Source organism: Cibotium barometz, chromosome 41 (genome assembly GCF_041138505.1).
Source record: "Cibotium barometz isolate CiBa-2024 chromosome 41, ASM4113850v1, whole genome shotgun sequence".
In the NCBI taxonomy this organism is placed as follows: Eukaryota; Viridiplantae; Streptophyta; class Polypodiopsida; order Cyatheales; family Cibotiaceae; genus Cibotium; species Cibotium barometz.
Window position 1 is genome coordinate 4,477,337 of NC_141086.1, and position 12,004 is coordinate 4,489,340.

Sequence of the window (12,004 nt, forward strand, 5' to 3'; positions counted from 1 at the left end):
CTCGAGCCAAAAAAAATTCCACATCATCTTCAAGCCGGTCAAACCAGGATATATGCCAACAAAATAAAATGGTCTCTTTGCCTTGAATTGGGATGCTGCGCAATGGTCTGACCAAACATAGTGCTCTCGTAACAATACCCCCCCTGTTTCTCCAGCCACGTATAATGAAGCATAAAACAATGTTGCACAAATAGAGTATTATGCTTCATATCATTAGAGATGAAGAAATGGAAAGTTCTTTGAATCTCACCCCCAATTCGAATGTACGTTATGTGCACAAAAATAGTTACTTGCTTTGAATACCAATGCATAGACTGAATCTCGTTTTGCTCTTGAAATGGCTAGTTCTTAGCAAAGTAAACAATAGACACAACAACATCAGATGGAAAGTAGGGAGTGTTGAAATTATCAATGCCAAATTGATGGGGCTAAGAGGTAAGTTGGTCAAAAATGGTTGGAGAGATTGTGAACACCCAATTTTACATTGAGGAGGGGTGTTGAAATGTATAACGTAAAATGAATGGGTTATTTGGCTGACTATGTGGGAAAGCACCCCAAAGGTGCAAGATATTGTGGAAAGATAAGAATGCCACATATGATATTGTATGATGTGTGAGTGTTGACCAAAAGAGTAGAAAAGAGTGTGCCACATGGATGCACACATGTAAAGTGAGATTAGGGCTATCTATATTAGAAGCGTCACATTGTATGGTTGGTGATATGCAATAGAATTGATTGTTGAGTATGCACTCTCTCTCTATGTCTCTTATGGAGTTCTTGGTGTGGTTCAACCCACTTTAGTGTTTATGCTTAATCTATTGCTAATCACCATGTCAACCCCATAGTAGGATTCTCAACACAGACTTGAAAGAAAAGTGAGACACAACAAAGACTACATAAGAAAAATGTAAGTTAAGTTTGTAGCTCTAGATCTTTTAAAGTGGTTGTGTTTTTATAGGAAGCAGCAGAGCACAAAACGCCAAAAATTAGCAAAGCACAAGAAAAAGTGTTTAGAGAAGAAGGAGAAATAGTTAGGCCTTGTCATTGATGGAATGGATCAAAAGAAAACCATGTTGCCTCATTTTATGCGTCCTCATAAGAATCTCAAGGAGGCAAATTTTATCCAACTCCGTGTTGTAGGAGCCTTAGTTTTCAATGGTGTCATGTCATCAAGGATCTTTGTTAGTTTTCCTAACATTAATACAATCCTAATTTGACAATCACCATCATTCAAAACATCATCGAAGAATCGCAAGGTGAACTACCACTTGTTCTCTACTTACAACTGGGGATAACACTAGTAGAGAAAACAAAAACCAAGTTCTCCTTGCATACTCGAATATGCTGGTACAAGAAAGAAAGTCAAGCTTGGGTTTTTGTTGGTTGGGACATACACATGACCAGATTGACCAAATGTTTAGTAGGTTCTTGATCAAATTGGTAAAGAAAAGTGCATTAGACCTTCCACAGATCTGCACCTTGCTAGAGGATGCATATGTTTCCAAGCCCTCCATCAAAACCATGGAAGAAACATATGATTTTAGATGCTTTGCAACTAGCGAGGCCACTAACATGCCATCATTTTTATAGCTCAATGATCATAGTTTTTAACATCAATTTAGAATCAAGCAAGGGGAGGAACATACTCTCATGTGGTCCAAAAAATACTCTTTTGAAGATTGGTTGTGCTAGTTGAGGACATTAATAAGTGTCATGTAACAGCACTATAAATGTTGTATATTATGATATATTGGCCAACCAAGGCTTTAGTAATTTTTGGGCGCCCAAGTCTAAATAAGGGCCAATTGTATACAAGGAAATTTCTCATAATGGAAAGACACAATCCCCCTTTGTACTATGAGAGCTCTTGTCTTGTGTGTGTGTGTGTGTGTGTGTGTGTGTGAGAGAGAGAGAGAGAGAGAGAGAGAGAGAGAGAGAGAGAGTACTCTAGTGCATGTGCCTCTTCTATGGGGAGAATGAGAGGACGATTGACTTGCATTGTGGTGTGAGTGACTCTGTTGGTGGCAGAGTGGAGGTGGAGATTGGAGGATTAGAGCTTCTACAAGATAGCCTTAAGGGACATGAGCTCGGAACTTGGTAAGTACCCTACGACGATTGTTGCATGCTGCTTGTTCCATTGGTGAATGTGTGGAGTTCTCTTGGGAGGTGCAATGGGCCATAACATTTTTGGCACCGCTGTGCCAGGGAAACCACCATTGTTTCTTCCATCTTCCTAGAGTTCTAGCTCCCACTATGTAAGTTTGATTGTTGCCTTTGCATTCTGGAAGTGCATTTTGAATTAGTGTGTCAAGGTTTGTGTGGAAGTGAAGGAACTAGATTAGTTGTGAAATTTTGTGTGTTGAAGTGTGTGAGTACGTAATGCTTGGAGGAAATCAACATTTGGGTTTTCTTCTGATTTTGTTGTTTTTATCACCAAATTTTGCTATCGTGAGTTAGCACCATGAGAAGCATCAATTGAATAGAGATTTGGTCATAGGAATGATCATTCTTTGGGGGAGAGAGAGATAAACATAAAAAGCATCGCATAAATGTAAACTTTTCTTAATTATTCATTATAACTCTTAAGAAAAGCTTGATTTGCATTATAAACACATAATTTAGAAACTCCTCAAGCTTGAGAGGGGTTGTAAGGTGAAAACATTGAGAATAGCAGAGAAAAACCATAAAATTACACTTTACCTCTTGTTTTTTTTGCTTGCTTCTCTATCTTAGAAGAAGCCCCCAACCAATCAATTGGTTAGTGTGTTGAAAGGAAAGCTCCAAGGATGGTTGAAGAGAGAGAGAGGCTCCACTCTCTCCAAAAGTAGAGGATTTTTAAGGGATAGTAAAAAATATCATTATTTTAATGTAATACTGGCATGGTATAGTTCATAGATTTTTTTCCAAAAGACTAAGGATCTATTTATAGGTGAGGGAGGCCTCTAACCAAGTCCAACTAGGTTCTAAAATTTTTCAAGTTCAGTTTGGCTTAATTTGGACAAGATTTGGACCTAGTTTGGCTCCCTTTTAATTTGGTTTGATCCAAGAGAGAGGAGAGATAAAAATATCACAATTTTATTGAATTAAAACACTACATGTGTGAAATAGGTACCTCCTTGAAGTCCCCCCTTCTCCTTACCAAGGTGTCAAAAGTGTATCATTATACCAAAATATCTCATTCTTTTAGTAATATCTCATAGTTTTTAACTAATAACCTTGTACTTAGTCAACTCTTCATCTTATGTGGGCATTTACTCATTTTTGGGTATTTTCTTTTATTCATTGGATTTATCTCCTCCACTTGTATTAATCTTACTGGTCCATAAGAACCTTAATTGGACCATAATCTAAAATTTTCAGAAAATCTTGACCCTTAGGCTTAGGTCCTTTATACATATTTTCAATTAATTCCAAATGCACATTGGAAAGTTCTTTCTGAATTTCTATTTCAAGGGAAACCATTTTAGACACTAGGAGGATTTTTATATCCAAAAGTATCTCAACTTTGGATTACCTCTCTCTAGATATTTTTCTCTCCAGGCCAAAACATGATCTTTCTTCTATTTCAGAGAGAGGAATAATTACAAGATCAGAAGGGGAGGGAGGATCTTACATTCTAGCTTGAAATTACACGGCGTGAAACACAAGCTGTTATGACGTGAAGTACATCTCACGACGTGAGACCAGTTCACGAGCATGAAACCCATTTCACGACTTCAAACATCAGTTTGACAGATAATCGAGCATAAAAGTTGGGGTAGTGAGTTGGCTTGCTGAACTATTTTCTCATACACTTGAGGTTAAAAAAACTTATTGGAGATGACCCTACCCCTAACGATAGTGAATCTAAACCAGGATCTTCCCCTACTAAAAAAGTGTTGATTCAGGTCACTCAGTGAACACTCAATTGAGTCTTACAGCTTGGAGAAATCTAACCACTACAGAAACCAGGGCGAAGAATCCATGGAAGAAGGTCTAAGGTTCTCCAGACATAGAGACGAAGGGAAACCCCCTTCTCCTATGAAGTCCAGTGGAATATTTGATATAGCTAGGGGATTCTTTGGTCTCCAACCCGGCATAGAAGATGAATCTCAATCTGCGAACAAGGGTTCGTCAACGAGCACGGGACACGGTCCAAAACTGAACTTAACAACACCTACACCCCTAACGTCTGGCCGCCCCATGAACACTAACACCTTGAGACTCCCAGGGCTAGGCGAGATAAGGAAAATACTGTCAAGATGGGTCAAATCTTCTCCCCACATCTAAGGAATTGGAGGTTGACATTAAGATGGCTGAAGCAAAGTGGTCAATTGCGACTTCTGAGCTTAAAAAGGCAAGAGCTTGATATGCATAGAATGGTGGCGAAATGGAGGGAAAGTAATAGTTTGCTTCTGTTATGGGCCACGTGGCAAGGAAGCAGAAACATCTAGAGATGCCACAGATAACATAGGGGTTGGGATTACAGAAGTAGAGATACTAGCCCTAGAACCCATAAATGAGGAACCCAAGGTTGAGGAAGACCTCAAAATACAAGAAGAAGAGGACAATCAACCTAGGGCATCCACAAGAGAAGAGGATAGGCTCTACACAAGGGAGGAGATAAATGAGATGATCAATAATCCCTCATTCTTATATAGAGCATGGAACTCTTGATTCAACAATGGCGGCAGGCTAAGGCCATTAATGAAGAGCCAGGTGATATGAAATTTCCCGGACCCAACCATAGACCCAAATTGGATAGAAGGACCTACGTGGGTAGAGGACGAGGTAGGGGGGGATTACTTAAAGGCTAATAGTGGATCCCCACGCAGATCTAAATATGGCCACAAGGGAGGATTTGTTGAATATGGCTGTAGAAATGGGCAGAGGCATGGTTAGGGAACTGGGCACTGCCCTTGAATCCAAATCATCTGATGAAACCACACATCATTTCAAAAATCATGCAAAAGTTCTCAAGGGATGGGGACCCAATCCAACACCTAGAGATCTTTGGGTCAACGTGTGAAACCTGTGGGCCAGTGAACGATGTGACCATGATACATGCCTTTTATCTAACTCTAGACAGGAAGGCCCACTAGTGGTATCAAACCTTAAAGCCTGGGGACAAAGTCAATTTCACTCAGCTTAAGAATGTGTTCATACCAAGCTTCGCTCTCGAAGTGGTGATAGATGGAGTCATGTGGCTTAGCTCCATAACATCAAGTAGAAAAAAAATGAATCCATGAGGGATTATGTTTCTCAACTCAAGCACCTAAACTCAAGATGCAAATTGAGGGAAAGGGTAACTTCTGATGATTATTGCCCTGTTTCTGAAGAGGAGTATGAGATCATGAGATACATGATTATTTGGTGTTAGCCTTTGGCTGACTACTCTGGATACGTGATGTAAGTTGGATATTGAGTATGAAGATAACATGCTTGAGTTGCTTCAACCAGAAGATGCCAAGGTAGCTTCGGTGGTAGCAACATCACGAGTGTCTAGTCATCAAGACGCGGGACCTAGAAACAAGCAAGTTGGAAACATGACATTTGAAGAACTCAGTACTGCCATCTTGGAGAAGCTAAAAACTAGGGATGGGAGGGGAGCATCAGGGAATGCCCATCTCTACCCACACAAAGAGTTAATTTGGTGCTCAATTTGTAAACAAAATCATATGAGCATCGAATGTCCTCACGTAAGACCAAGTCAGTTGCTCTACCGTGCTCATTATCAAAGGCTAGGGAACCACGATATTGCCATGTGCAGATACCCAAGGATCCAACCCTTAGTACAATTTCTAGCACCCAGAATGCGTCCTATTTACTGAGTGGAATGTTCAGGATGATGCAGGATATGACACCATTACTACCACCGGTTTTACCACCACAGCCACCACAGGCCAAGATCAACCAAGTGTTGATTAAAGAACCTTTGGAAGATGGGGAAGCTATGTGCGAAGTAGAAGTGAATAATGAGTACTATAATACAAAATAGCACACCAATACCAATGTTTCAAACCACGGTATAGTGGAAGGGATAAAACATAAAATTGACTATGAGAAGAGGGCCCATACAATGTTTCCATTGTAGTAGACCTCATCGAGTAGCGGAGTGTCCTTTAAAAAATGTAGCTAATGCTAGTCAACCTCAATTGATAGCGGCACAATTGATAGCGGCACAGACCCACACCATGCCAACTCTTTCTTGTGTCAAGTGTGGTGTTGATCATCTGATCAAGGACTGCCCTTTTATCACACACCAATGGCAATGCTTATACATCTAACCATGCCACCATTAGGACTATAAGTGTGCAGCATGTAAATATCACGCTAGTAAATATCCTAATGTATGCACAAGCCAAATAGGTGGATGAAGGGAAAGACCTAGAAGGTATTACAACTTCTAAGGATGGGAGAAGGAGAAGAGTGAAGAAGGTGGGAAAGGGTGATACCAAGCGACCCCCAGGGTGTTGGAGAATATTCGAATGCGGAGGAGGAAATAAGAAAGCTAAAAGAAACTAAGGCCCTTGTAGAGGAGTGTTAACTTAACCATGAAGCCATATTGAGGGCTAACAAGGCTAGGGATATATTGTATCCATAAAATGAGTTGCTAATAGAAAGGAAGTTAGATGTGCCAACTCCAATCCCGGAAGACTTTGAGGAAGGGACTAACAGTGATCTGATGGCAAGGATGTTTGCACATGCAGATCAAGAACTGTCAACCCATTCATTCCCTAGGATTGAGTATGAAACAAATACATGGAAGGAGATTTCACTTGCTAGAGAACCTAGAAATATAGGTAGTCTCTTGGCAGTATTGTCCACAACTGTCAAAGTGCCGCTTGGACCATTGCTATGTAACATGCGAGCATTGTGGGCAGATGTTAAGGATTGAGTAGAAGGAAGAATGAACCCAATGACCACCACTACAGAGGAGAGCTAGACACCTTTGGGCTGAGAAAAACCTAGTGCTTAAGGAAAGGGAAGCACCCAAATGCATCCAAATACCCGTCAACCAATTGGGAAGGTATTATGAGGGTGATGACATGAATGCCATAATTCCAATCCACCATAATAGGTACCAAGCACTTGCTATCCTGGATGGGGGTGTGGGTGTGGGTGTGAGCATTATCACTAAGCAATGCTGGGAAAATTGGGGAAAACCGAAGTTAGAAAGAGCAGATTGAATCCTTAAGATGGCAGATGGACCAATGGGATTATTGAAAAACATTAAGCTTAAGGTCTTTTTGTTCCGTTACCATCATACATTTGTTGTAATAGACTTTCTGTGCCAACCAGATTCATATGATATTATCTTGAGCATACCCTTCACGAGGGAAGCCAAAGTGGTGCACGATTGGGCATTAAACCAAGTATATATATGAAAGGATTCATAAATTCTAAAGATCAATCACGTGGAAGGCACACCCCGTGGAAGGACAGTTGTTTGGCGATGATTCAATCACAACAGATCAATCTCCATACATGGAAGGCACACCCTATGGAAGGACATTTGTTTGGCGATGATTCGGTCACAATAGATCGATCTCCAAGGCACACCCCATGGAAGGACAGTTGTTCACAACATATTAATCTCCATACATGGAAGGCACACCCCATGGAAGGACATTTGTTTGGCGATGATTCAGTCACAGCAAATCGATCTCCATACATGCAAGGCACACCCCATGGAACGATAGTTGTTTTGGCGACAACAGATCAAACCGCATCCTTACAAGTTTGACAATCATATAAAGAACACTCATGTGAAGAGGAAGAGAACGAGATGTATGCATCGCTTCCACCTCCAGGCTTTAGTGAAAATTGAATGCATGTACTTGCCACCATAGATGTATTGCACCTTAGAGGAACAAAGTATGTTGAATCGGGAACCATTCCTACTACCTCAATGCGCATGGTGAATGGTGAACTCATGGAAGAGGAAATAGAAGATGAGGCCTCAAGCACAGAAGTTCATGGGACACAAGGTCTTCAACAACACTAAATGCCTCAGGAAATGGCAAAAGCAAAAGAGGTATATTTCTCGACACAATGCCTTGTTGTGAAGTAAACCCACGATACCCAGTGGCTAAGATATCTCGAGGTCACTAAGGTGCACAACGAGTTCTCTAAGACCTGGGATGAGGAGTTGAGTAAGATCACCTTGGAAGAGAAACGAGAAGAGAAATCTACTCTTAAAGAGTTTGATCCGCCTAAACTTACTAAGGCTAGAAGAAGGAAACAAAATAAGGCTCTGGCTGAAGCTGAGCAAGAGGCAAGGAAGGCAATGGCTCAAAAAGAGGGTGATGAATGACGGACTAGTGCTGCCAGACCATTTTAAAACTTACACCATTGATGAGCGAAAATTAGTCCAACTGACGGCCAAAAGAGTAAAGAAGAATGGCCATTCCATGTCCTATGATAGACCCAGCAAAGGTTAAAGAGGTAGACATTGCTAAGCCAAGGGAGGATCCCAAACCTATGGAGTTCATTGCTCTCTTGAAAGAGCTTAAGGATTGTTTTGCTTGGAAGTATATTGAAATGAAGGGTGTACCACCCAAGGTGGTTTAACACACTATTCTGATCATAGAGGGATCGAGATCATCTAGGCAAAAACCTTACCATATGAATCCTTTTGGCCTCACTAATTCCCGTGCAACATTCCAATGATGATTGATGTGCATGGCTTTCAATGACTACTTGCAAGAGTGGCTTGAAGTATTCATTGACAATCTTTATGCACACTCTTGATGGATTGAACATCTCGCTTGCTTAAGGAAGGTGTTTGAGAGATGTCGATTATATCGCATATCCTTAAACCCTTTAAAATGCCAATTTTGGGTCAAGCATAGTGTTATGTATTCTTTTTGTTGTGGAATGACAAATTGTTGACATTCTTCACATCTCTTTACAAATTCTATGGCGTCTCCAAACAACGTAGTCTACCATAGTCTTGCTGCTTGTGAAGAACCTTGCGAGTTGTAACTTCTCCACCAAAATTTTATTCGGCTATTCCCTGAGTGTGCTTCTTCCAATACCGTAAAACGAATTCATCTTCTCGCACACATCTTTTGAGGATATCGTCCTTACCTAGCTTATATAGTTCTCCTGCAGTTAGTTGATATGGTGCAGCTAACTTAATAAGCCGACACATCTTATCCTTGTTCAAGGGCCGATCTATGGAAAACCATAAGCTAGGTAATCGGATATTTCCTCACTCCACTCAAATACCATATCGATCTTGAATAGATATGCATTTGGAAGGTCATCACCCACACTAGTTTGCTGATTCTCCGTTTGGAATCCTTGACATATGGTCTTCCAAAACATGTTATGATCCTTTCTTTACCATAATCATAAAGTCGAATTCCAAGAGTAAGAGAAACCAACGTGTGATCCTTCCCGTGGTACATGGCTTGTTTACTAGATACAACAAGGCTTGATGATCCACAAAAAATACAAACTTATTGGCCAACAAGTAATGTCTGTATTTCTTGACAACATATACCATGCCCAACCCTTCACGTTTAGTTGTGGTATAGTTGATTTCTACATCAGTTAATTGTCGATTGGCAAAGAAAATCGAGTAATCTAATTTGAATTCCCTGGGTTGCACCAATATGCATCTTATAGCAAAATTTGATGCATCAATGTGCACATGGAATACAAGGTCCCAGTTGGGTGGTCTCAAAATTGGTGCACTAGCCAATTTCCTTTTCAACTGATCATATGCTTGTTGGCATCCTTTAGTCCATTTAAACACTATGAGTAGTCTATACAATGGTCTGGAGATTTTAGCATAGAATATAATGAATCTTTGATAGCACCCAACATGTCCCATATACCGTTGTACACCCTTGAGTTTGTATTTGTGTATGGGATGTGCCTTTTTATTTATATCATTTTCGAGGATTAATGTGATGAATCAGCTATGTGTGCTGGTATGATATAGTCAAGATTAATGTATTTAATTGGTTGTGTGGGCTGACTAATATTGTTTTGATGTAGGTGTTGATTGAGTGGCGGACTATGAATTAGTCGTGGGTGGAACATGTGGACCACAATGAAATACCTTGGAAGACATGTGATCACCTCTTAGGTTTTTATATTTGGAATTTATATTTTGGAAGGCCTTAGCCTTAAACCTTTGTACATACCAAATAGTATTTTTATGCTTTTTGTATGCCCAAGACTCTATAATTAAGCTTGCTATATTTTTGAAAGGAGCTTGTACGCTCAAAGACTCAAAAAGCTATTAGGCTTTATTTTTGGAGAATCTTCTTGTAAATAGCAAGCATCAATATATTTAAATATGGGTGAGCAGTACGATGGGTCACACTCACCCACGTAAAATTGAACCCAACCATGTATCAATGGTGACTTCTTCTCTATTTCAAGCTTTCATGGTTTATGCTATTTTGTTAAATTGTTTAAGTAAGGTTTTGGTCTTCCATTTGTACAAAGTCTATGTTCTATTAATTTTTGTATTTGATTTTGAGTAATTCTTCTCCAAGGTGTCATAAGATCTCTCTCTCTCTCTCTCTCTCTCTCTCTCTCTCTCTCTCTCTCTCTCTCTCTCTCTCTCTCTCTCTCTCTCTCTCTCTCTCTCTCTCTCTCTCTCTACAAATAGAACAAAGTGGGGGTATGTGTGTGTCCCATGCATGTAAAATCGAGGGCATATGTGAAGGAACACTTTCCAATGTGTGTGTGTGTGTGTGTGTGCACGTGCACATGCGCATGTGTGTGTGTTACGTGCATGCAGAAGCAAGGACATATGTGAAGGAAAACTTTCCAATGTATGTGTATGTGTGTGATGCACACATGCATGTGTGTGTTAAGAGTGGGTGGTAAGAGAATGTGTTTTTTGGGAAAGAGCTCATAAGGGTCTTTGCAGGGGCGGGGGCTATGTTGGAAGGGGTAATGGGAGTGTGTATAGAGGAAAGGCTACAAGGGAATGGGAGGCTCAACCTTAGGAAGGATAAAAAATACCAGAGATAGGTTAAATGTAATAATCAAACTATGTAAAAAGGAGATTAAGCGAAAAGAGCAAGATGATAAACTTAAAATACCAGAGATAGGTTAAATGTAATAATCAAACTATGTAAAAAGGAGATTAAGCGAAAAGAGCAAGATGATAAACTTAAAATCACACCAACATATTTGTAAAATACGGTGAGGCCAAGTATAACACTATATATAGCCATAAAGGCTAAACTTGGTATCATTGTGTACATCAATACTTACATTACACACATAGCCACAAAGGCTCAACTAGACTTCATCCCTTACATCACTCAATCAAATGTATTTTGTAGTCACACTCTATCACATCATGATGTACAAAAGTAGGAGAATAAAAACTCTTACACAAAAGGTGAGGCCAATTCAACATTTATAGCCACAAAGTCTTAACTTACATCATTGCTTACAATACATATTTTACCTCATCCCATACATTACTCCTGGTCACACTCACCAATTACTCTTATACATCTCACATAATTATTCAACTTCTGTACACAATATTGGTACACACACACACACACACACATGCATGCATGCATGCATATTTACTAGCACGTGCTACTACTGTAACTTATTTCTCAACAAGAAAATCTAAGATTAAGCCTTAGTGTATCGCACACCGTTAATACTAGTTTGATGACACTACATGAAATAAACATGTCCTTTCATAGGTTTAGAGAAAAAGTTATTTCTCTTATGAAAATGATTACTTGATAATGTTTTATTTGTGCTCAATCTACATTATCCTATCAATTTGGAAAAATAATTGACATGAAAAAATTTCACACACGCTATAGTTACACCATGCTAAATAGAGATTGGCTTGCCAAGGATTGAAAATAAGGGAAGTTTAGGAAAAAAAAATCATTTTCTTAAGGAAAATTTAATATGACAATTTCCTTGACTAGTTCAACCTACATGACGAAGAAAGCATGGAAAAATTATTGGTATGGAAAGAAAAAAATATCATTCATCATGGCTACACCATCCTCTTTAT